The sequence below is a fragment of the Dermacentor variabilis genome, chromosome 6, assembly GCF_050947875.1.
Source record: "Dermacentor variabilis isolate Ectoservices chromosome 6, ASM5094787v1, whole genome shotgun sequence".
NCBI lineage: Eukaryota > Metazoa > Arthropoda > Arachnida > Ixodida > Ixodidae > Dermacentor > Dermacentor variabilis.
Genome location: NC_134573.1, coordinates 47,799,598 through 47,825,899, shown reverse-complemented (window position 1 = coordinate 47,825,899; position 26,302 = coordinate 47,799,598). Strand labels below are relative to the sequence as shown.

At 45.9% G+C, this 26,302-nt stretch overlaps 1 long non-coding RNA gene across 1 annotated transcript; it reads left to right on the top strand.

Moving 5' to 3' along the window:
- The first annotated feature begins 9,268 nt into the window (after positions 1-9,268).
- On the top strand, positions 9,269-25,942 carry LOC142584153 (uncharacterized). Its single transcript, XR_012828713.1, has 3 exons — positions 9,269-9,473; positions 13,832-13,891; positions 25,797-25,942. It is a non-coding gene; the product is annotated as an uncharacterized LOC142584153 (long non-coding RNA).
- Positions 25,943-26,302: the final 360 nt, after the last annotated feature.

The following is a 26,302-nucleotide window of genomic DNA, read 5'->3' as shown; positions in this document are numbered from 1 at the left end:
TATTGTCGTGCTTGCCTGCCGCTTGCCGTCGTTTTGTATACGCACCGAAACTTGTGCTCCCGGGTAATTACTAAGAGTGGCGAGACGGGCCACCAGAAGAATACGGTTCTGGGCCTCGCGTAAAGCAAACGACTCTGACAGTCCCTCGTTGTCTTCGACCTTTCTACAGCTTAGAACACATCCTATGTCTCTGTCCCCAGTACGACGTCGAGCGTGAAGATCCCCGGGCTGCGTTGAACCTGCTGGGCTGTAGACCATTTTCGGAAGTGAAGATCCTTGGACCATGGCCGTACGCGTCCGTGTCACAGAAAGCCACGAAAGCGTTGTTGCAGTACCTGAAGTCGACAGGTCTTGGTGACCGTGTGTGGAATCAGTGCGAACCTTTGCTGTGCTCTCTCTATCTCCTCTCTATCTTTTCATTCCTATACCCCTTCCTCAATGCAGGGTAGCAAACCGAACGTGCGCCTGGTTAACCTCCCTACGTTTCCTCTCTCCTGTTTCTTTTCTGTACACAATTACAGAAATTTGGATTACCACTTATTAATAATTGAGCGCCCTAAATAAAACGTCTATTTTCTTGCGTTTGTTATCGGTCGCCGTCTGCGCTTGGCGAGTAGATTTTTCCCGAATCGTCAATCACACGGTAGAAGCGATATTAGCGACTCAAAACATAACTCAAACTGTAAGAAGCCTAGCGGACAGCGGAACAAGCCTGATGCTGTGCCTAAATGCAGGAGGTTCCGTGAGAACAAGACCTCCACGACGGCGCTGCGTTCGCAACGGACTGTCCAGGGCATGTGCAGCGACTATGCGTACAGCGCGTACGTTGGTGCCCAGGAAAGCCGTGGAAATAAGTGACTAATGTCAACACGGCATCGAACCTGTGATAATGCCACAACCAATATTATGCACGAGACCTACGAAATAAAAGCCGGATTGTACACGCTCTGTGATTTTGCTCGCCTTTGATTGCTGTTTACCGCAAACAGGCCTGACATAATCCATAACAAGCCCTAGGTGATATTCAGTCTAAATGAAATAACTTGTAATTAAGTCCATACTAGCTCCATTAACCGACGTCAGGTAGGCACGGTACATTTCGATAGACATACGCATAGTACTCACGTACTTCCCCAGATGAAATAAAAATCCCGATGAAATCACATATAATATATCAAGGCAATCTGACTGGGCGTGCACCGCATAGGGATAGTCAATGTGCATGCTTCGTATGTGATTGTGGAGCAAACTCCACGATCACATACGAAGAAAAAAGTTCGATCGAATAATAGGAATTTAGCAAACTGTGAAAGCCGATTGTTGAATTTGCCACTCAGATCTCGGTGGCGAACCACTTGTCTGTTTTCAAGGCGGCAGCGCGGCGCGCTACGCCAAAGAAGCGTGGGAGCTCTCGCTGGCTTTCGTAAACGTTGCGGCACGCACGATCATATAATTTCAGCAACGAGCCCTCCGAGTTCAACCTGTGTCCTCGGAGTGGTTTACAAAGAACATCTGGGTGAGGTTCGGTTTCGAGATGACGGAAAATACGTACACTCGAGATCAGCTGAAAGCAATGCTTCACCTCTGGCTCCGTGTTCGATTTCGGTTGGGTTGGTAGCTTAGTTGGGCAATAGTCACTTTCTTACGCCTAAAGAAAGAAAAACCAAGTGATGTAGACAAGAGCTCGTGGCGCCGGGGGCTGTCGGCTTGTTCCGGAAATAAGCGACTGCGGAATCTTGATCACCCGGGGCAGCAAGGTGTCCTAACTTTGCAATGGTGTAGAAACCTCGGACTCATTTTCGTGGGTTGCGATGACTGAGTGCAGCTCGATGACAACGATTGCACGTAGTTCATTAAAGAAGTTGAGGGGTTGCAGTATCCAGCCAGCAAATACCTTGATCTCACGGTGCTTCGTAGCGTTCTTCAACGCCTGAATAAAAGCAATGATGAGTTCGCCAACCCCAGCGAAGCACTTTAAGCAGAGCTCAAAAATCAAATTTTGACCGCCAACAGATACTCCCTGCTTAGTACGAGGAGAGGACTGCAGCAATGCTTGGTGATGTTCCGCTTCAGATCGAAGAGCTAGCAGGCCGCACAGCAGCTACGTCAAGCCCCATAGGTTTTGTACGAAGTGACTTAAGTTCGTTGCGTCTAACAAGCCTGTGTGAAGCTTCAGGTGGGTCGGAAGCGGCAATTCTTAAGCTAGAGTTACTGGGGCTTGTCGGCTGGCCTACCAAGTAGCCGTCATATTCCAATATCTTTCGCCACCCGGTAGGCGATAACCCACGCCTTAACAAGGTCAATTCGTTTGGCTAGCTTGTTTTGGAGGTTTTTCTCTCAATTAATAATGTACCAACTCTCCGAGAACTTAGCCCGCTGCTCTAAAGTGCGCATGCTAGGAAAAAGCATGTATAAGGACATCAATGATCTCGGATCGACCTCGCATTCTCGGCCAGTCATACGCAGCCTAACACGTGAATCCAAACGCAGTGCGCAGGCAGTCCATGTACTGTCGCACAGGGGACAGCAAGGCGGCGCCAGGGGTGACGGGGAAGGTCACAGGGCACGGGCGCTGAGGGTTCGTATAAGTGCGGGAGTTCCTGAATTGGGGCTAGTTCGTTCATGACGAAGGGGGTAAAAACAGCGCAACAGCGCGAAGGACAGGACGAAAGCAGAGACAACGTACACAGCGCTGACTGAGCGTGGTTGTCACCCAATTCGTCTGTATAATTATTCCAGTAATAAACAATTTTCGCCTGCTTTGGCATACTTCAGTGTACTGGAGCCTGTTTTCAGGCGCCACCATCTCCCCAGGAGCCTCAATGCGATGCACTCAACTGTATTTCCTGCTTTAGACTTCGGTATGCACACACAGGCACCGCGACTCTAAGAGCCTCTCGAGTTCAAGAGGTATAATAAAATGCAAAGGATGAGTATTGTGCGAGAGCGCAGTGGTCATGTCGCCCGACGCTCAGTACTAGTTGCCACTTCCATGCTTCGGTTTGTCTAACTGCTCAACTGCACGTTATTTCATGCACTTTGTTCGAACCCCAATCGCAGTGGTAAGCAGTGCTTTGCTTCCAGGAACGCCTATTTCTGTATAGCCTCTACATATTGTGTGGCTGTTCGTATGAATTAGATATAGCGTGTTGCCCCTCTACAAAGACCAGATTATGTATCATGTGCTTCTCTGTAGCAAATCGCCTTCTTCATTGCTTCATAGATACCTGCGATTGGAGTGCAGTATATTATCGTTAAGGCAATACAACGAGAATTTATGATGGGCCGTAAGCTTCTAGAATCTCTGCAAGAAGGCCTTTATCGAGGCTAGGGGTCATACGAAAGAAATTTCGACAAAAGGAAAAAAACTATTTTAAACGCACAAGTAAGATAATGCAAAGTTATGACCGACAGCTCACAGCTGTGCGTGAAAAGTCTGCAATCGCTGCATTGCACCGTTACTAAGATGTTGGGCAGAACGCTGGATGTGAACAATGAAGCTGGAGAAGTTAAAAATCGCTCAATGAGCGATAGAAAGATAATTGTTAGGAGTAGCTTTAAAAGAAAGTAAGGCAGTGGTGTGGATTAGAGAGCAAGTAGGGAAGTGGATATTCTAGTTGACATTATGAAGAAAACTAAGATTGGCGAGGCTCTGCAACAAGGAAGGCAGAAATTTTAATCTGTAAGATATAGAGAATGGGTGCCAAGGAATGAGGAGAGAAGTCGAAGACGGCGGAGAACCTGCCAATGTGATGAAATTACGAAATATGCAGACATAATATGTAAAGGAAGGGGTAATTCGAAAGTACTGGGAGGTGCCTTCGTCTGCTAGCGGAAATAAATAGGCCGCTGCTGCTGCTGATGATGATGATGTTTTATCTCTTTTGAATTACGCGGAAGTTAGATGCGGTTAGTGGCATGGCTTGGAGAGTCAAAATTTTAGAGCTATATTCCTTTACTCGCGAATGGAATTCTATAGCCCAAGGAATGGTCATGACGGTTGTAGGTGAAGACTTCGTCTTCCTCGCCCTGCGGCAAGGGCGGGCATAAGGAATAGGTTTGACAACGACACATTGCCGAAGGACATTCACCGATGACGGCGGTTGTTGATAGCGTAATAAAATGGACCAACATGCATTCTAAGGAAACACAATATTGCATATTGAGCTGCTAAAGCAGTGAATGAACGATCGTACATAGAATTGAAAAGGCGCAGCGAGTTATATGCAGCATCATTTTTAAGTGTGGAAATTTTATAATAACGTTGCCAAAGCACTAGAAGCGCCACCAGTGCCATTCTTTTAAAGAAATGTCCAATCAAGCTACGGTTTTCAGTGAAATAGCACGTATGTAGCGCCATAGAGACGAGCACCAGCCTCGTAAATTTGCCCAAAATGGAAACGTGGAAAATTGTGACGCATGCGCCGCGGAAAGCAGCTGCGGATTTGCCGCATAAGGAACGCTTCGCACTATTCGCGGAACTGGTGCGCCCGTTAGTTTAACAATGGGAAATTCCACGAAGTTTTAAATTCACAGGTGCAGTAACAATTCCTCACGATCGCAATGATCAATAATAGCCGCAGCTACGAAACAACCACTCTTTATGGAGTCAGTATTCGCGCACCATCACTACGCTATAGGCCGCAGAATTTCGTACTCATATGCTTAAGACCATGCCAGCTATTGTCACAGCCACAACCAAGGAATCGATATATTCAGCAATTTGTACTCCTGTTTTTTACTCACGATAAAATTAGCAAAAGAATAAACGTTAACATTTTTTCGTTTTGTTGATCAAGCATCATGTACATGTGGCAGAAATTCTATGTCATTGATAGAGTGTCGAGTATTTCACAATCTGAATGCGGAACCGATATTATACGGAACAGATAATTTAATCGCTTATTAAATCTCGAAAGGCTCCACGGAGAGCCCGGGTTCGTCATTAGCGCATTTACCGAAACGCTCATGAACACAAGAGTTGTACTGCTATGGCGAACTACGGGCCTTACGAGACACTTTCGAATAGGCTGGAAGCACTCAATTATCACACTTCACATTGTAACCGCGCTCGAGCTTCAAGTCATTGTGGACGCCTGCACTCTTTCCAGTCCTCGTCAAGCTCTTTCTCCGTGCGACGGCATCCGTATAGCGGCTCGTTTACCCTTACCCGCGAACGTGCAACTTCACGTGCACGAGAACCGCCATCGAAACAGGGCCCGACAGTATTCTTAATTGCTGGTAATTGTGTCCGGACCAATGGCCATGTCTAAGCGTGCGTCTGTCCAGCGCTCGATTGACGGCACATTGACTTTTGCAGAAGCCACAATGCATGTAACTATCTCACACGTTCAATTCCTCGGCCCAAATCTGGGGCGTGCCTCCAGTTTTCGGACGAGGAAATAAATACTAAGCGTCTAGGTTCGGCTTCCTGACCGTGCGTATGCGCGAGGAGCCGGCGTGGCACGTTCACACGTGTTCGAATATAGTCCCCGCGAAATTCAAATGCTCAAGGCTGTGTAGCCTCTTAAAGCTCGTCTCATGAATAAATCAGCATTTACGTGTAATTGCTTACTGAAGAGCTATTGAATCACAGTGAGCCTCACCAACCGAAACATAATCTGTTATTTCCAAAGCTACGAAAATGTTATTGATAACAGGTAATCATTTACATACAATTCGTTATGTACAGGCCTGTTTATTGCATCAGGAATTCTTACAACGAAAGGCGTCACCAAGTATGTCATAGCGTGTATCTATTCTTTAAAATGTGAGGTCGTTTCCATACAACGTTGAACGAAGTTTCATGGAATAGAAAAATCCCCATCCTCTAGTAAGTTGCACAACGCAATTCCCGGCGTGAAGGGCAATTTTATTCACTAATAAGTTGCACAACGCAATTCACAGCTTGAATGGCAATTTTACTCTTAGAAGTTCTAGCGATTCACAATGAAAAATGTATTGCTGTAAAAGTGCAGCGGCAAGGACATTTTTGCTTATAATTGTCGCTGGAATACACACACCGGCTGTTTTTGACGGAATGCTCCCAAGAATGTCTAAGAATTGCCTGCGGCAGACAAGATAATTCTAGTTCATCAGCTGATGTGCTCTAAGACGTGCACATTTCTAAAAAATCGAAATGCATAATCGAAGAATTAGCAAATTTACTGATGAACTTTTGAACTAATTACCGTGTGGTACATACTCAATTTACAGATTATAGTTTGGGAGCGAGCAGGGTGGATCCAATTGGAAGTAATTCTTAGGATGACATCACTTTTGACTTATTAAGTCCCGAATTTCGAGGCGAAATGCATTGGCATCCCAGTTACTTTTGTTCTTCAGTGCATAAACGAAGTTTTCTTAAGAAAGGAAGCGGAACGACAGCGCATTTTTACCGCTTGTTTGACGACGCATATCTCGTAAATGGTGCCATCCTCATAACTTTTTTTCTAGTGGACCTGACTTGTTCTGTCACCCACTAGAATGTCTGAATTGCAATATGTCCGAGAGTGTAACTAGTTAAAAGCGTGAGGTGTGAATTTTTCTTAATTAGTCAATTATGCATTTCATTTTTTTCTGCACGTAATATCCGCCTCATCAATGAGACCAGCTCAAGAAATAGAATTGCGCTCTCTGCTACAGGCCATTTAAAAAAAATTGAAAATTTTTGCTCAAACACCCTCTATACACTAGTAGCAAACAATTGAGAGTCAACTGACATTGAGCCAACAGGCGTACTTTCAGTGTAAAAAAACGATCTTCATAAACAACACTGCAGCACTCGTTACTCGTTATGGGCAGTTTTGCAGGAAACCTCATATGTCGCGATTACTACCTTTGTTCCACTAACCGAAGCCTGTTCAATGATTCTAATTTGCTTTTATAAAACACCACCTGGATCTCACGAACCCATTTTTTAATCACTACACATTTTCGTACACTTTTAAGGGCTTGTCGACATCTACTTAAGCGACACAGTTAAGAGATTCAGCTTAGAAGAGTCTTTACTGCCTACCTGCTTAAAGTTGAAATTCCCAATATTTATCTCTCGCCTCAAGTCCGAAGTAATTTTGTTCAATTTCTGTATCACGCCACCATTATGGCATGCCTTTTGACATGTGTGGAAAAGGCCGCTAACTGTATCTTTCATAATGCCTTCTTAGTTTCTTCAAATGCGCACATTGTCGTCAGCAAGTTAGTGTCATGAGCAATTTACTTTAACATTTGCGCAATAATTTGTATTTCCCACAACAATTGTTTTTCTCCAATAAAGAAACAGAACAAAATCACATAGTTCGCGATTTATTTCTGCCTCTTATTGAGGAATACCGATCAATGCTCTTCACTTCTCTTAACAATAATTTGGACTGCCCGCGCACCAACCGAACCTAATGAAAAATTAGAGCAAGGCAGATTTATTTGCAGGTATGCAAGACGTTGCAGAGTTTTTCTACGATTACATGGAAGAATTTGAAGACTTCTTTATTAAAACAACTTCTCACTACAAGGCGGCAGCGAAGATGGACAAGGGTATTTCTTGTTCTGCATACCGTCTCATCATTCACTCGAAAAACAAATTAGAATATAATTTTTGGTCACAAAATAAACACATAGGATTACTTCAATGCATGATGCCATTGCCATTTTTTTAATATCGTCCATTTCATTTTCAGGTTGCCATGAGTATATAATGCCTAATATTCATCCTATTTGCACACGGTCCGAGCTAATGTTAGCGGAGCTTTTAAATATAAGATATAGAATACGCGAAGACGAAACCGATGGTATTCTGTCGGCAGTGACGTACCGAAGCAGGATATTTTTTTTTCATTATAGAACTATCGGTAATTAGATGAGATTCATTATCCATGTTTTTACTTACTGAATTGGGGGCACAAATTTTGATAGAAAAGTAATGTGTGTTTTAGAACACACGATTCAGTTCTTTTCAGCGTGTTATGTCTCGAGTAATTATTTTTTCCGCATTATAAAAAAAAACGCGAAATATGAACAGAGCTGCATGATTACGCGTCCGCGCATCGCGACACTAGTAGTCCAAGGCGTTACTCGGAGGAATCCCTTCGGCTCAATGCCTGGCTCGGCCACCGCGAAGAAGCGACCAGATAACGGCATTGGTGTTGGTCACCGTGAATTGTGAGCGTGAAGCGTGAAGGCAATACACTTCTTCAGTGGCATTGAGGAGGAGGACAAGCGCATTGATCAGAGTTAATTCTTCCGAGTAACGTGTCTGTGCCACGGCGCATGGACGCAAAATGAAATCCATTTTCACAGTGCTGTCGTGGACGCGGTCATGGAGGTGAAATCTATATAGAACAGAAAACAGAAATTTTTTTTTTGGGGGGGGGCGACACTCTTAGATATAACTTGTAGGACTCTTTACTACGTGTATGTAGGGACAAGCTAGCTTTGCATAGACTTCACTGTGGTTAGGGTGCAGTAACTATTGTGAGCTAGAACGAAGATGTAGTACCTGCTCAGAAAACACGCCGTTTTTCAGGCATTTCATCTCACCATCCTTTGTCTGCTTGGGAATATTTTAGATGCAACTCTTCACCACAAAACTTTCCCGCTGCAGCTGCAATGAGCCATTTTTTACGTAGGGAATCCTATTAGAATTTTTCTTTAGTAATGCTTGAGAACCAGTGACACTATGTCAAGAGACAATGCAGACCCACTGCAGCAATTGAAGGTGCAATATTTTTTGGTAACACAGACTCTGCATGACTCGATTACAGTTTTTTTTTCTTAACAGAATATTCGATCGAATGTTTTGCATGCCGCGTTGGAGGGATGCAAAACATTGTTGTACATGCAAATTTGTTGGTTATTAGTAGCGCATATACTGGGCCCCTAATAAAACCTGAGGCTGTTCTGTCAGCGTAAATCACTGCGTGCGAATATCTAATGCTTCAGAAATGCAAGCCTTCTTTAGCAGTTTCTTCGTTTCTTCAAGCCCATATTGTAGAATGGAACAAATAAGCAAGTTTTCTACCCTTCTTGACCTAAAAGATCATTCATTCACACTCACTCGCGCTGCATAGAAATGTGCGAAGAAAATTTCGCATTACAAACAATACTATGAAAAAAAAAACAAGAACATTTGTTTCTTAACACTATTCGTTTGTATGGGTATATATATATATATATATATATATATATATATATATATATATATATATATATATATATATATATATATATATATATAAGAGGCGGCGTATAACAGAGGGCCCATCAGACGTAGGCCGCCTATGCCATTTTACGATGACGCAGGCTCCCTGCTTCCATATTTTTGTCGTGTTGGCTGCATGTTTGTTCATTTTGTCCACTATGCAAAGTGCAGGTCGGTCATCTGCTCTTGAAACTATGCTTCGTGCCAAACTTGTGAAACATGGCGTAGACCCAACGAGAACAAGGCCAACCGTTGTGACACCGCCAAAACATGCCATGTAAGTAATTAATTTACTTTTTGACACCAGGCAGGCCCGCTCTCTCTCCAGGCCGCCATTTTATGTCTCCGTCCCTTCGAGCCCAAGATGAGTTAAGAGTGGTTCTTTTCACGTGCATCCTCCCTGTGAGGCAGATGTGTACCAAATCTTACATCACCATGAGATAGGCAGTAGAAAGGTATAAGTCAAAGGATTAGAACCCAAGAGGAAGATTCTAAAACGGCTACCTATACACTGTTTCATGACGTTGAGCGCAAGAAGTGAGAACATCTCGTCGCAGCAGCACGTCAGGCCGATATTTCAACTTGCGCGGCTCGCCTTATGTTCCGCATAAGGTCCAAGAGCGATCACACCGTCGCCGCGCGTCGTATGCTGTGTTTGCGAGTGAGAGCACGTGATGGAAGCCGACAATCGCGGCTTAATCTCGCGCGCGCGAAGGAAGGAAGCGGAAAGCCAACGCGCCGTGATTCGTCGCGCGAAAGGTCGTGGGGATGGGAAGGGATAGACGAGGGCGGGGCGGTGGTAGTGCTGCGGCAGCAACTGCGCATTTCGCGACCGGCCGTAAGGGGACCTGATGATCGCAGATCAATCTCGCGCGCCATATATGGAGGCAAGCTTGGAGGCAGCGCGGGGGAGGGGGGGGAGGCGACGGCTGCGGTCGGTCGCGCGCGCCATATTTTGAAAGTGATATGCAGACGGCTCATACCTTTGTGCGAGCTGTGTGCTCGCCGCTTTTGCGTTGAAGCGATAGATAGTACGAAGGTCACTTCGCTCGTTGCTGCTGCCGCGTTGCTCGCACCAGCCTTTCGACAGAGAGTGTCCGCGCTCGTCGGGTGTGATGTATTCATGTATGCTCGTGCATGCTGACATCTTATGCTTGTTAATTCAATGAATAAACGAATTTTTCCAAGTTTATACGGCTGATAAATCTACTATCCTTACTTCGTATAGGTGTGCACTAATTTGCTGTCACAATCGTTGCTTCCCTTCGCAAGCGAAACAGCGACTTATTTTATTTAATTTACTGTTTTAGTTTAGGTTCATTCTGTGTTAGTATTTGACACTTGCCTTGCATGCATACCTGTCTTGCGGTCGTCTTTCATGTGCCGGCTTACAGCCGTTTGGGTTGGTGGGTTGTTTCTGCATATTTTCTGTGAATTTGCGCGAATATATTGCTTTCATCTGGGTTTGCACTACATTGTTAGTGCCTGAAATTCCTCCCTTAGATTCTTTCAAGGCGATTGATCTCGGTGTTTCTGTTCTGCGTCACAATGCTCAGCGTGTGCACGTACATCGTCTTGACCTGCGAGTGGTTTTAGACGTTGAGAGTGCCTGGCTCTGCTGGAGCTTTGCAGTTACGGCATATTTCGGCTTTCTAGAAGTTACCTTGATATGACGATTCACTGATCACCAGTCCCGATTGCGTGAGATTACACGTTTTGCTCCATCCACCGGCGTCCTTGATTCACTATTCCGCGATGTTTTTGCTATTTGCACATCTGGGTGCGACGGTGACAGTTGTGCGAGTATTTCATGTAGCAGCACTCTCACCTGTAGACTTTCCTTTTTTATCCCATTTATTTCTTTTTCATAGTCAGCGGACAGCGTCAATTTTTGGGTGTTCGCGGACGCATTGCTTCAGGCTAGGACATTGTGCTCTGAGCTTATTCTATGTTTTGCTTGACTTTGAGTCTTCCAGTAGAAGGCTACGGCAAGTTGAATGTAGCAATGCATGACCCTGTGTCTGTCAGGCGTAAGAGAACAGCTCTTTGTTGTATTCCTTATCTTCATGATGTTTTTGTTCGTACAGCTTACGAGTTTCGTCTGAAGGGCAGTACTGGGTGATGTGCCATGCTCTGTGGCAATTGTATCAGGTTACTTTACTCAAGCTGTACTCGTACACCCTTGTGATCTCGCAGTAGAATACGAGCCGGTTCGGGAGCTATGCGTGTTAAAAGTAAGCAGCAGCATGTTTGTCTTCCTGAGCAGGCGTGCATCTAGGATATTTGCTGTCTCCAATTTCAAGTAATCCTTGTATAATCGATGTTTCATTCATTTATTTCACTTTATTAACTTAAGGACCCCTGAATAGGGGCAACCCATAAGGCAATTTGTATCTTTCCGACAAGCACCATCGTAGGTATGATTCCACGTATACATTTCTGATAATTACGAACGCTTGGACTAGTGTAACCATATTGCCTTCTTTCATTCCACTATGTTTGTTGGCTATTCGTTCAAGTAGCTTACTGAAATGATTTTTTCATTCTGCCTAATCAGATAATTAGATTTAATTTATTTATCAACTTCTTAAATAATTAGATGAAATAGACAATATAATTAGGTAATTAGAAAAAAACGTCAATTAGCAAATTGAAAAGCGACGTGAAAACACCCGATACAGCTTTCTGTTGCAGAATACGTGCTACATAAAAGAAGCCCGCTGATGCGTGCAAAATTACCGCACGACTGGCCGGTGGGCGCACGTTCCATGTATTTGCGGGCTGCTTTCACGCTCGGAACAGCACTTTTATGTAGCACGTATTGAGCGACAGAAAGCTGTATCGGGAGTTTTTGATGTTGCTCTACAATTTTCTCATTGACACTTTCATATAATTAAATTATTTGAGAAAATGAATAAATAATTAGGATGAATTCTGTAATTAGGTAGAATGAAAAAAAATAATCTGAGTGTCTCCAAGTGACGGCAAACAACGTTACTTTGGTTCTGTCCAGCTAGGTGGCATTCGCATAGTTTTAAACTTTGGCCAAACTTAGCAGGGACACCCTGTACAATCCCAGACTTACCACGCGTGGACTTCGCGTCGACGCCCCTAGCTAACGCCGTGTGTTCAAATGGATTCGTGAGAAAGTAGCTCAGCTGCAGCATACGCCTTGTGCATGAAGGGTCTCTTCAGCAGAATTACGGTCTTTCGTTGCATGGCTTCAATGCTAATCGCAATATCGATGACATTAATTATACACTAATTCCGTTGCCTTGATTCTGAGTGTTCTGGCTTTAAAACCTATATTTTATGAATGAAAACAATAGCAATTACACGTATGCTTGATGTGAACTCAAGTACGCCGTCTGCGCGGCGATTGTCTTGTCCCGCTAACGGTGTTTGCGCGGCTCGCACGCGCAGAGCTAGAAGGTCTCCAGAGATGGCGAGGTGGACACACCTTCAACGCCCTCAATCACTCTGGTGGAGGAGCTGTGGGCGGAGTTTTGCCCGCCGCTGCTGGCACGATCATCGCACGCACGCAAGCTATAAGCCCACTGCTATTCCCGCTGAGAAGCTGCAGTGTATGCTGTAGTCTGTAGAGTAAACGTGAAGATATCGCTATGAAATATTTCACTGGGCGCCGACTAATGTCGATAATTTTTCCTCGTTTTGAACACGTGCACGATCGAGGCACGCCGCTTGCAACGCCACCTGACAGCAATCCTCACATCAGCACTGATAGAAACTAGCAAGTGCCAGGCCGCTGTTGCTTCTGCCCAGCAGGTGCCAGTGTCGCGCCAATATCACACGCAACTATAGCGAAAACACTCTCCTATCGTTTCAAGCACCAACGCTAAGCCTTGCTATCGCTATCTACACATCGCCCTTTCGGTGAAAGTGCCGACTTCTTTAGTAACATATAAAAGGTAGTCTGCGGGTGTGTTCATTATATATTTATTAACGATGTATAGCACAAATTGGCACGCAGGGTGACAAAGGAGGCGAAGTCACAGTGATAATAACTGATTGTTTATTGCACGTGCTCATTTCACATACTGTAGTGACCACGGGTTGTGTTTCCCTCTATCTTCTTGTTGTACTATGACATATGTGTAGTTTCCACGTGCAAAAAACATTCAGTTGCTAGGGGCGCTTTGTCTTCGGCTCCTCTGTAGTCTTGCGTGGCCATTTTCGCTACACCCCAAGTGGTGCAGCTATACCAACTAGCTCACCAGTCTGCTCTTTCGATATGTTTCTTCTTCCTTGCCAGGTTTTGCATTACAGTCATGACGTCTAGAAGGGTGGATGTCTACTTAAATTATTTTACCAATGTTGGGATTTTGGACTGCATGTTCCATAGCAATATCTTTTTGTTGTTGTTTTTGTTACCTACTGTGAGACAAAACATGCCTGGTCACCTAACTCCTTCGTGTGCTGCGCGTAAAAGAGTGGTTTTCGTCAACTTATCAGGAATATATGTAGGAACCATCACCCAAACATATTTAGGTTATCACTCTCTTCGCAATAATAACCATCGCAAGAATAACCATCGCAATAATTGTGAGAGCTACAGAATATTTTAATCATGTGCCCTCATTTCTTTCTTCCTGCACAAACGTCATTTACACACAGGAGACGCGACCGGCCGACCCTTCCAATGCGACAACAGAAAATACAGCATGCTGGTCCAAGGTAAAGGTTTTCCTGATATCATTACTCACATGCTTGATTTCTATGCACCGTCGCCCACAGAGTGCGAACTCCCACCAGAGCCATCGTACTGTGGCAGCGCAATGAGCTTATGATTAGCATCATGTTGTGGCTAATCATGCTAACGCCATGTTGTGTTGTTTGAATAAACTAGAGCGCAACTACGCCACGGGTAGGTGTAAACAAAATTCGCACATTTACTGACATACTGCATGAAAGGCAACTGTCCATAGCCACTACATAAAAATCATCAATTGGTCTTCGCAACCACTACGACCTTATTAACGTTGTGTGCTCTGGTCCTCGTGTGATGGTTACATGGGCATAGCTCCTAGAATTGTTAGCACTGTGACCGTACGACAAAGGCGCGACATTTTTGCTTGTCACCATAAATAGTGGCATATTTAATTAGGCCCCACTACAAGATGCGCACGGACACAGTCATTTGTAATATTTTACTCATGTCCTTCCCTGTTACCGTGCGATGCATGCTGTGGACTGAAGCTCTCAGCGTCTTGTGGACTGAAGAAGGCAGATTTATACCTACAGAACTGGTTACATGCTCTAGTTTCGCGGGCGTCAGGCTGGTTAAAGGTGTCAGGGCGCAGAACACCGACAAGCCCGGAAAGCTTCGGCACGCCTTCTGACGTTGTGGCCGGGACCGACCAATCGGAGTGTCATGCACTCCTCGTGTGATGATAGCATAATAGCACAGGGCTCAACCTTTGACACTGGTTTCGACAACCCAGCATCGGGGCGTGGTCTCGTACCTTCAGTAAAACGGGCTCCCAGGAAAAAGCGCAATATCTGAGGCCTCGGCGGGCATGCCACGTTCTCAGTTGGATGCACATTGGAGACATTGTGAAAAAAAACGGCCAGTATGTGGGCCCGCCGTCACCGGATGGACTACTGCTGCCCGTGCACAGTCTAAAAAGCATCTGCGGGCCATATCCGGCGCGCGGGCAATAGTTTGGAGACCCATGAGTTAGAGACACCGGGTTAGCTCTGCGAGTTAGAAAACGTGAACGAGCTCGATGCACTCAGCAAAAAGCTTGCTGCGCGGAAGTTTCTCTCGGCCAAGCAGGTTTATTTGTTCGAGTCACATTTATATGTGTCGTTTCCGAAGCACTGGTTGCTATACTAATTCCCATGGCAAGTTTTATCAAAGCAATTATTTGACCACTGGACTGCACTTTCGTAAACTGTCATATATATATATATATATCTGTAACTTCTTACGAGTAATGCACAGCGATCAGCTGTTTGGTAACCTGGGTAGAACAAGTACGCGGAACAGACGACAGCATTCTTCGTACTTCAAAATGGAGCTCCGTTACACATTGAAAACAAGCGATGACCAAATGAACCACTAGCATGAGGCCTTCATGGCACCGACATTGCCCCACCGCTTCAACATGCCGTCACCTTGTTAGCGTTTTGAACGAATGGGCAAATAATTGGCATCTCCTTCCACAAATATTCTAGAGGGTCCGATGCTTGATAGACGGCCACGACTGTAAAGCCCACTGCATGGTTATATCACTTCCATATATTAATTCTCTATTACGCGAAAAACTTTCTAGATGCGAGTCCGACCTTCCTCTCCTTTGAAAGGAACATATGCACGCCGCCAAGCTTTGCATAGAGCCTTCAAGGGCAGTGAGATTCGGTGTTTTATGCAGCCTGTGTGCCAGCTAAGGTTCGCCAAGGCGTTCAACAAGATAAATTACTTAAGACAAACGGTTCAAAGTTCAATGATAAAACCTACGGTATTCGGTGGTCAGTGTTCTGACTTAAGCGTTCCAGCGTCCTGAAGTCGTATCTTGCAAACCGCTTGTTATATAATGTCACGACTAAAGGCTAGCAATAGAAGAAAATGAATTGAGGGACACGAGCAACGATCACGCTACCTTTGCAAGAAGAAGAAGTTGGCGCGCCGGCTCTTGTGGTCTGTGAATACAGAGCTGGTTTTTGTTTCTAACATTCTGGTCCTGCGTCCCGTTTGTTTGACCTCGCGACACTGGTGGAGGTGCTGGACTTCAACACCTGGTTCTCGGTACTGATCTGCGGAACAGCACTGCGAGTACGAATCCACAAGGAGTTCCGGACGCGGATACTCCTGTCCACCGCTACAGTCGGTGACAGCGAGGTAGTTCGCTTGGAACTTGCCCAGCCAAGGAGTCCTCCGTCTGAAGAAATGGCATCGGCAGGCGCTTCACAGGTAACTGTTGAGCGCCTTCGGATTCCCGAGACCTTCCACTGTGACGTTTTTGAGGACGTCGAGGAATTGCTCGAACAATAGGAGAGAGTCACCAAGGTGAATCGTTGGACTTGAGAACAGAAACTGTCGCACGTGTACTTCGTCCTGCGGGACAGCGCTCATACGCGGTACGGGAACCGAGAGGGCACACTGTCTGCCTGGGATGAGTTTGGATACCTTCCTTAACAACGATTGTCGCGATTAGGCTCAACAACTCATCAAATCGCGAACACAAAAACCGAATGAGAGCGTCGCCATGTTTGCGGAGGGCATGACCTACCTCTTTCAGTTGCCCCACGATGCATGAAACAAAGAAAATCAGGCATTTGATATAAGGCGTGAAGGAGCAACTGTTCGCAGGTCTTCTTCGCAACCGCCGACAGCTGTTGTGGACTTCATCAAGGAGGCAACTACGATCAAGCGAGCACTTCAACAATGGTGCCGCCAGCACGACCGACCGAGCAGCGCCTCTATCAGCGCCTCTGCACTGACTGCCGGCAGTGAGTGTTCCCTACGTGAGCTCATCCGCGAGGTCTTTCGGGAGGAGATTCGCAACATTGGGGTGACTTCGCGAGAACCTGTGGTGGCTTCTGTCGCAGAGGTTGTACGGCAGGAAATCAGGCAAGCGTTTTGTTGGCCCGAATTGCTGCCAGACCAGCGGTCGATAAACGGCGCGTCGACCGTCCGTCGTCAAACCCCAGCGACGCACGGCTCGTCGTCCGTGCCCCGTACTTACAACGAGTCAACCCCTCCGTACCACCGGCCGCCGTCGCCGACTCGGCATCTTAATGCGCCCGTGGAAACGCCGTCCTACTACTCTGCGCCGACTACTCCAACTTGGTCGCAAAGGCCGCCCATCAGTCTACCGCTTGTTCGCAAGATAGACTTGTGGCGCTCCTTCGACCGACGTCCACTTTGCTTCCATTGCGGGGAAGCCGGTCATATTACCCGTTTTTGCCCGTATCATGACCCTGGATATCAGACCTTTGCAACCACATTCTGTCGCGCTCGTTGGAGCAACAGATGCAACACCAGCGTATCCATGACAGCACAGCCATTCGCTCCACCGTATCATTGACCCCACTCTCCGTGACCTGCACCGAGCATTTCACAGCACCTTCACAGTCGCCGACGTAGTCCGGGTCAGGTACCCCTAGTCCTCGTCGGGCAAACTAAATGCAGCGGCCTCTGGGGGGAAGGTTGCCGACCGTCGAGTTGCTACAACACCCTCAACGTTATCAGTACGACCGGACAATACGACGTCGCCTACTCCAATCAAAATTGTTGGCGCCGACGTCGCCGTTTACATAGACGGACGCCCAGCGACAGCGCTAGTAGATACTGGCCGGGATTTCTCTATAATAAGCGAAAAACTCGCCGAATGCCTTAAGAGAGTCATGAATTCGGAGACAGGTCCCCACATAAGAACCGCAGGAGGCCAGTTGATGACACCCACAGACAAAGTTACTGCTAGAATTAATATCGGTGCCTAACGCTTCGTTGCTACTTTTGTCGTTTTGCCGGAGTACTGCGAAAACCTGATCTCGGGAATGGATTTTTCTGCGTCAACACGGTGCCGTTATAAACATTCCGGACAGATCGGTCACGTTTAGCATGGACCCAGGTTCAGTTGTACACTGTACAGAGCAGCAACGTAGAAGTTTATGCGTCGCCGATGACGACGTGATTATTCCACCGCGCTTGAGGTGACATGCGACATACCTAGCAACTCCGACGCTGTCGCCGAACAAATTCAAGCGCTACTATTGCATATCCATTGCAAGAGGCATAGGCAACATTAACTGTGGACGCCCAGAAGTTCTCGTAACAAACTTTAGCCATGAGCGCCGTCATCTTACAAGAGGTATGACACTCGCGTACGTCGAGGAGCTCAATCAGGTCACAGACTGCTTTACTGTAGTGCAAGGTAGTTCCACCAGCCTGCCTTCCTTGCCTCCAGATCTATCCATCGATGTTGGCCCAAGCTTGCTGCCTGCGCAGAAACAAATCCTCTTGGAGCTTGTATATCACTGTCAGGACTGCTTCTCGTCGGCGTCGAGAGCTGGTCAAACGCCGTTGACCAAATATCGAATTATCACTGATGATACAGCCAGGCCCATATGGCTGAACCCGTATCGAGTGGCCCTACAGGAACGCGAAGCCATAGAAAGTCAAGTAAAAAGAATGCTTGAAGACGACGTTATTCGGCTGTCGAGGAGTCGTTAGGCGTCACCAGTGGTGCTAGCGAAAAACAAAAATGGATGGCAGCTTAGGTTTGTGTGTTGATTACCATGAGCTCAATCAGATCACAAACGAAGACGTTTACACGCAACCTCGTATAGACGATTCCCTCGATAGACTGCGACATGCCTGTTATTTCTCGTCGATGGATTTGAGGAGCAGCTACTGGCAAATTGAAGTTGACGAGAGAGACCGAGAAAACACTGAGCTCGTCGCACCTGACGGCCTTTATGAACTTAATGTACTTCCCTTCGGCTTGTGCTCCGCGCCGGCAACATTTTATTTATTTATTTATTTATTTATTTATTTATTTATTTATTTATTTATTATTACGTCAAAGACCCCGGTGTGCGGTAATAACAACACGAGGGATGGGTGACCACTTCAGTGAAATGTGGACTCAATAGAAGGCTTGAAATGATGTGGATTGGAGTGGTGCACGGCGTCGGCGGAAAGGTAATTCCAATCCCGGGCAGTCTTCCCAAAGAAAGACTGTAGGTGCGCAGTGGTCCGGGCAGGCGGAGGGTACACAGATTTTTTGTGACGTAATTGGCAAGATTGACGGTGGGCTGGAATGATGGCTGAAGTACTAGGAGAAGAATGATAAAATTTGTGATAAAGACACAGTCTGAAAACATGACGCCTTATATCTAGATTGGAAATTCCTGCTTTTAATTTTAGCTGAGAGACACTAGTGTGGTAAGAATAATGAGAATAAATACAAGCTGCACTATTCTGGACTGCCTCTAGAGTGTTAGAAAGGGTGGTCTGGTGCAGGTCCCAAACATCGCATGCGTATTCTAGCTTAGGTCTGATAAAAGTTAGATAAGTTAATATCTTTAAGGATGGTGGTACGAAGTGCAAGTTGCGGTGGAAGTAACCAAGCGTGCGATTGGCTTCGTTATTGATGTTCGTAATATGAAAGGACCAAGAAAGGTTATTTGAGAGTGTAAGGCTGAGGTACTTGCATGACTCCACAGATGATATTTCCGAGTTGCAGAGAACGTACTTAGGAGTATGGTGAAGATTCCGTCGATGAAAATGTGCTAGTAAAGTCTTTGTAGTGCTCAGTGACATTAGCCACATGCTGCACCAAATGGTAACTTTGTCTAGATCATCTTGCAATGCGTGGTTGTCGGTATCAGCTATTATTGGGCGATAAATGACACAATCATCAGCAAAAAGGCGAATGTTAGAAGAAAGATTAGCCGGTAAATCATTAATATGTATAAGGAAAAGGAGGGGCCCGAGAACTGTGCCTTGGGGTGCACCGGAGAGAACAGGGCTTTTAGAGGAGGATGGTTGTTAGCATACACAAACTGTTGTCTGTTAGTCAAAAAATTTCGTATCCAGCCAAAAACAAGGGCATTAAGGTGCAAGCGAGAAAGTTTTAGGAGAAGTCGTTGGTGCGGAACTTTGTCAAACGCCTTCTCGAAATCTAAAAAGAGGGCATCAACTGGGATGTTTTGATCAAGGTTAGAGCTTATGTCATTTATAAAGAGTGCTAATTGGCTATCACAAAATAAACCTTTATGGAAGCCATAATGGTAAAGGTAGAGGAAACTGACAGAAACTGACAGATTTCAGCGGCGAATGGACACACTACTCTCAGGCCTCAATCGGCACTTGTGTTCAGTATATTTTTACGATGTGATTGTACATTCTGCAATTTTTGACGAGCACTTGAGGCGATTACACGCGCTTTTTCAAGCCATCCTATCTGCCGGTTTCTCACGCAGAAGCCGGAAAAAATACCACTTTGGCTTTGAAGAGCTTCTCTTCCTCGGTCATGTGGTAAGCAATGAAGGTGTACGCCCTGATCCCGACAAATAGCTGCCGTTGCAAATTTTCCAGCGCCGTCAGACAAAAATGCAATTAGACAATTTTTAGGACAGCGCGCCTATTACCGACGCTTCCTTCGTAACTTTTCACGGATTGCGTCACCGTTGAAACGCCTCACCAGGAAAGACGTCGCATTCGTATAGGGTGAAGAACAGCCACAAGCGTTCAACGAGCTGTGGCAACGCATCCAAAAGTTCCCAGCCCTCGGACACTTTGACGAAGACACCGTGGCACTGGTTCACACCGAGGCCAGCAGTGTCGGCTTAGGAGCAGTACTCGTGCAGTGGCAAGACGGCACTGAACGAGTAATAGCTTATGCAAGCAGATCCCTTTCCCGTACGGAAGCGAATTAATCCACTACGGAAAAAGAGTGCTTTGCAGTGGTGTGGGCCATTATGGAAATTTCGCCCGTATTCGTACGGTCGCTCCTTTATTGTTTTCAGTGACCACCACTACCTTTGTTGGCTGATGAACTAAAAGATCCATAAGGACGATTGGCGCGATGGAGCCTTAAGCTTCAAAAAATCGACGTGGGTATTGTCTATAAATCCGGGAAACGGCATGCAGATGCCGGTTGTCTGTCTCGCGCCCCATTCGAATCTCCCAATGCGGAGGATGACGACGATGCAGCTTTCGTCGGAGTGGTCAACACAGTTACAATCGCACAGCAGCAACGCGACGGCCCGGAATTACAACCCATTATTAGTTTCTTGGAGGGTCACACTTCCCTTGTTCCAAGGCTTTTCGCAAGAGGGCTGCCATCATTTTGCTTGCGTAAGGACCTTCTGTATAAGGCGAACTTCTCTCCGAATGGAAACACCTTCTAACTCGTCATCCCAACACCTCTCAGGAGTGAGATATCACAGGCATGTCATGATGAAGCAACATACCATCATTGGGCTACACACAAACGCTGTGCATGGTGCGAAAAAAATACTAGTGGCCAAGACTCACGGCGACCGTTCAACAATGCGTCCGGGTATTCCTTGAATGCCAGCAGCAAAAAGTGCCAGCAGTCAAACCAGCAGGCATCCTCTATCCTGTTGAAGTGGCCGCAACTCCATTTACTGAAGTTGGAAGGGACCTTATAGGCCCATTCCCACCTTCTGCTGCCGGTCACAGATGAATTATCGTAGCTACAGGCTACCTCACTCGCTACGCCTAAACCAAGGCTGTGGAGCGGAGCATGGCAAGGGAAGCAGCCCGATCTTTTATAGAGGATGTGGTATATATACTGAGGCATGGCGCTCCAGCAGTAGTATTAACTGACAGGGGAAGTGCATATATAGCCGAGCTATCGGACACAGTATTAAGACTTAGTGGAACAGCTCACCAGCGAACAACGGCGTACCATCCGCAAACGAATGGACTGACAGAACGCCTGAATAAGACGCTAACGCATACGCTCTCCATGTACGTGGATGTAGAACACAAGAACTGGGATGAAATCTTGCCGTATGGCAACTTTGAAATGCAATACGGCTCAGCAGGAGACAACACGAATGACACCGTTCCGTCTACTGCATGGTCGTGAAGTCACAACTATGCTAGATGCGATGCTGCCACATGAATGCGATGGCATCGAAACGGATGCTGAAGAGTTCACTCAGCGTGGTGAAGAAGCGCGGCAACTCTCTCGCATACGTATTCATAGGCAGCAGGATTATGACTCGAGACGCTATAATCTTCGTTACCGACCAGTCTCCTACGAGACAGGAGAGAGAGTTTGGATTTGGATTCTCATTCGCCGTCGCGGCCTTTCGGAAAAACTTAAAGCCGCTACTTCTGGCCATACAAAGTTCTTCGGTGGCTCACTGATGTTAGCTGTAAGGTTGCTCCCGATAGTCAGCATTGCTCAAGCTGTCGACGGCATCTACCGGAAGTTGTGCACTTGGTCCGGAGGGCTTCCTCCGGACCAAGTGCGCGGGACAGACAATCGGCATCTGCATGCCGTTTCCCGAATTTATAGACAATACCCACGTCGAATTTTTTTAAGCTTAAGGCCGCAACCGTGTCCTGGTCCTGTTGCTGTGACCATAAAGCATCAGGACAATGCATTCTACGAAGAGAGGCTAATGGCCCGACTAAAGGCTAGCATTAGAAGAAAATTAATTGAGGCACACGGGCAGTGACCACGCTCGCTTTGAAAAAATACGAAGTTGGCGCGTCGGCTCTTGTGGTCTTTAAATACAGAGCCTGTTATTGTTTCTAACATTCTGATCCATCATTCTGTTTTTTTGACCTCATGACAATATGTAGCTTCGTTTTACAGCGTGGTTAAGTTTAGCAGGGACACCTTATAGATCAGATGGTTGTTTGTGATAAGCAAGGTAAGCAAGCAACCGAAGCATGGCTGATTGGCGTCATCGTTGAAACAAGTAGTCGTCTCAAATTGTATTATTTCTGAAGGGGAGTAACCCACAGCATTTGTGTGTTGGAGAGAATAGAAGGAGGGAGTGCGCAGCGGCACGGCTTAATTCAGGCGAAAACATTGTGTGAAGGCGATACCACTTTCGCATAGGAAAACGCTGGTGCGGCCAAGAGATAAAATCTGGTTCGCTAATTTGATATAATGCGACCTACATTAAGAATGCGGGAGAACAAACAGACTCCTCAACGACGCAGGTTGCCTTGGGACGACCAGCGGTACCAATTTAATCTTGCCGCCGTAATCTAGCGGCTATGGCGTTGCCCCGCTGAGGGGGAAATTTGCGTTGCACCAGCCGCATTTAGATGTCGACGAAGTGCAAAAACACTCGTTTATTTAGGCTTAAGTGCACACTCAAAAAACCAAGGTTGTCAAACTTAATCCATAGTTGAGCACTACAGCGCGCTTCATCATCAAGTCGTGATTGTGGCAAGTACAACCACAGACTGTATTTATTAAGGTGAAAGCCTTATATTTCTCATCATTCAGTCGACGTTGAGCGAAAAGGCGACGACAGGAAACGTACAGAAAGGCCGCGAGCTCTTCACGTTCGGTGGGAGTTGAACCCACGATCTTTCGTGTTATTTAAGGCTACTAAACCTCGACCTTCGGTGGGAGTCGAACATCCGACCTTTTGTGTTATTTAAGGCTACGAAACATCGATCTTCTGTGGGAGTCGAACCATGGCCATTTGTGGGAGCCGAAACCGTGACCATCGGTGTAAACGAAGGCGAAGTTATTTGAGACACCAATAATTAGAGCAGAGTTAAAGCACTCGAACCCATAACCTTTGGTCGGAGTCGAACCCTCGGCCTTCGGTAGCAGTGGAACCCTAGACCTTTGGAGGTAAATAAGGAAAAGTAAACTAAAGCAGAGGTAGTTAAGATAGAGTTAATTAAGGCACTCGTACCGGCGACCATAGGTGGGAGTCAAACCAGTAATTTTTTCTGTTAAGATGAAATTAGTTAAGGTACAGCTAATTAAGATAGAGTTGACCAAAGTACTCGAACCCACGACCTTTGGTGAGAGGATACTATGGGAATTAAGGCGACGAGTAAGTGAATTAACTAAGCTAATTGTACGCAATGTGTCCGTCTAACGCATCGCCATTTAGGCTTTAGCCGTCAAGTTGTCTCGGGGATAATATGAGACCCATGAATTTTTGTATTATTGAAATAATATATTAAAAAGAATTGTGGCAAAACTAATCTCACGTTCAGTGCTTACGGTAATGCGAATAGCGTTAGAGGAATGTGGCGACAGACAGTATTTCCCAAGTCACGTTTATTTTCCACATGCAGTGGTAATCCTTAGACTGTCGTTGCTTCGGCTGCGTGCCAAATTAACATCGTCCCACTTTGCTGTGACACTCGCTTCCCAAGGTCACCCATGAGCATGGCGGTATGATGCTAACGCAGTGACGATGGAAAGTCATGAGACGAATGATATCAATGGAATGGCAAAGGCGGTATAATGACGACGCTATGGCGACATGCAATGTCGACAATTATATTTTTCGCTGGTGTAACGACAACAGTGTGGCGACGATAACGGCTGTATGAAGACACGCACAATGAGCAAAACGTATGAGCACAATGAGATGGCGATTGTATGGCGACTATGGCGTGACAACGACGTTATGACGGCAACCGGATGAAAAATCTGGAATGATGATTATGGCATGACCCTGGTGACGACGACGGTCTGATCACAGATGCATGATAGTGACTGTCTCGCGATCACGGCATGACAAGGACGGCATAATCACGACTGCATGACGACAGGATGAGTACAATAGAATGAAGAAGAAACATTGACATCGATTGAAGTGCGAAGGCGATATGATGACGATGGCATGACAACAGCCTGATAACAAAGATGGAATGACGACGTTATTTATGTATTTATTTTCAGATACTGTCAATCCCACTGGGATGTTTACAGGTTTTTTTTTTAAATTATGGGGTTTTACGTGCCAAAACCACTTTCTGATTATGAGGCACGCCGTAGAGGAGGACTCCGGAAATTTCGACCACCTGGGGTTCTTTGACGTGCACCTAAATCTAGGTACACGGGTGTTTTTGCATTTCGCCCCCATCGAAATGCGGCCGCCGTGGCCGGGATTCGATCCCGCGACCTCGTGCTCAGCAGCCTAACGCCATAGCCACTGAGCAGCCGCGGCGGGTTTGTTTACAGGTTGAGCATATATTATAAACTCACAAATAGCGATGAAAACAGGTTTACTTGTAATGGCCAAGAAGGCATCACGACCAATAACATGCACCAAGTGGCCCAAGCTTTAGACCACTTGGACCTAACGATGGTGCGACAAAGAATGTATTACTGTATGACGACAACAGCGTGACTACCTCGGCATGACGGCATGAGTTTAGTGACAAAGCTGCAATGACGACCACGCAATGACCGGGATGGCATCAAAACCATGAGCCTATACATAGTTACTAAAGCTGTTAGACAACTTGGTCTACAGGATCACAGCAAAGCGCGTCACGATGACAGCATGAAGCGACTGTGATCACGAAGCTGAATGACGATAATGGAACGACAATGACGACCTCACGACCGGGAGCTCATACCTATCAGTGGCCTAAGCAAGTCGAAAACTTGGGGCACTGAGCCATCGCAAGAGGACAGATAGATAGATAGCCCCAAACGGATCAAATAGGCAAATGATGCTGTTCACATTAATAGGTACCTCTTAGGATCAACTTAAAAACACTGCGCAGTTGCTACTGAGGATTTCAAAGGATGACTAAATGAAACTTGCGAAACCTATGGAAATACGCTTGTTTTTATGCATAAGCCTTAAGCCGGTAATACAATGTTTGTCGTATGTGTCTTTTTCGGAACAGTAATAGTTTCTTGAAGGTGTCTTGTCTTAATTGGGATCTTTGTCCGAACTCAAACTTTATTTTAGTGTATCACAAGGAAGTGATTTTATTTGTTTCCCAGAGAGATCCGTCTCACATTTGCGCACGGGCATCTTCTCCGATAGAGAATAACAGTTATTCATCTTTCACACTGGTTTGCACTTATGCATAGCCTATTTGTTGCATGCACAACAATATACCCCAAATATCACATTTATTTCGCAGGAACCAAAAGCCAAGAATCAGAAGGAGGCAGCCATCTCTTTGATTGTTCGCCTTGAAGTAATTATTAAGGCGTCTCAACCATCTCAGGCATTTCGCTGCACTTCTCCCTCTACTGGAAACACAGTTGGTAATAAATATATATGAAATCGCAGATTATTATTTATTGCAGCTGCATGGCAGCCGAAATCAATTCTTTTAAAAGCTGCAGTCGACAGAATATTGACGCTTGTGTGTTCGTGCACGATTTCCATGGCACACAGTTGCAAGAGTGCTCATCGTCAAAGACGCCTGCACATATTTTAGGGACATGTAGTTATTTTTCAACAATGAACACATCGCTACACCACAGCGGAGGGGACGTGAAACTTTGTTGAATAAACTTTGATAAACCTGACCTATTAAGGAAGCAAATAATCATTGCAAAATAACACCGAACTCAATTTGATGTCGAAACCATATCCTAAGGAACATTCCGGGTGTCAGCTCCATGTCGCCACAGTTGAAAC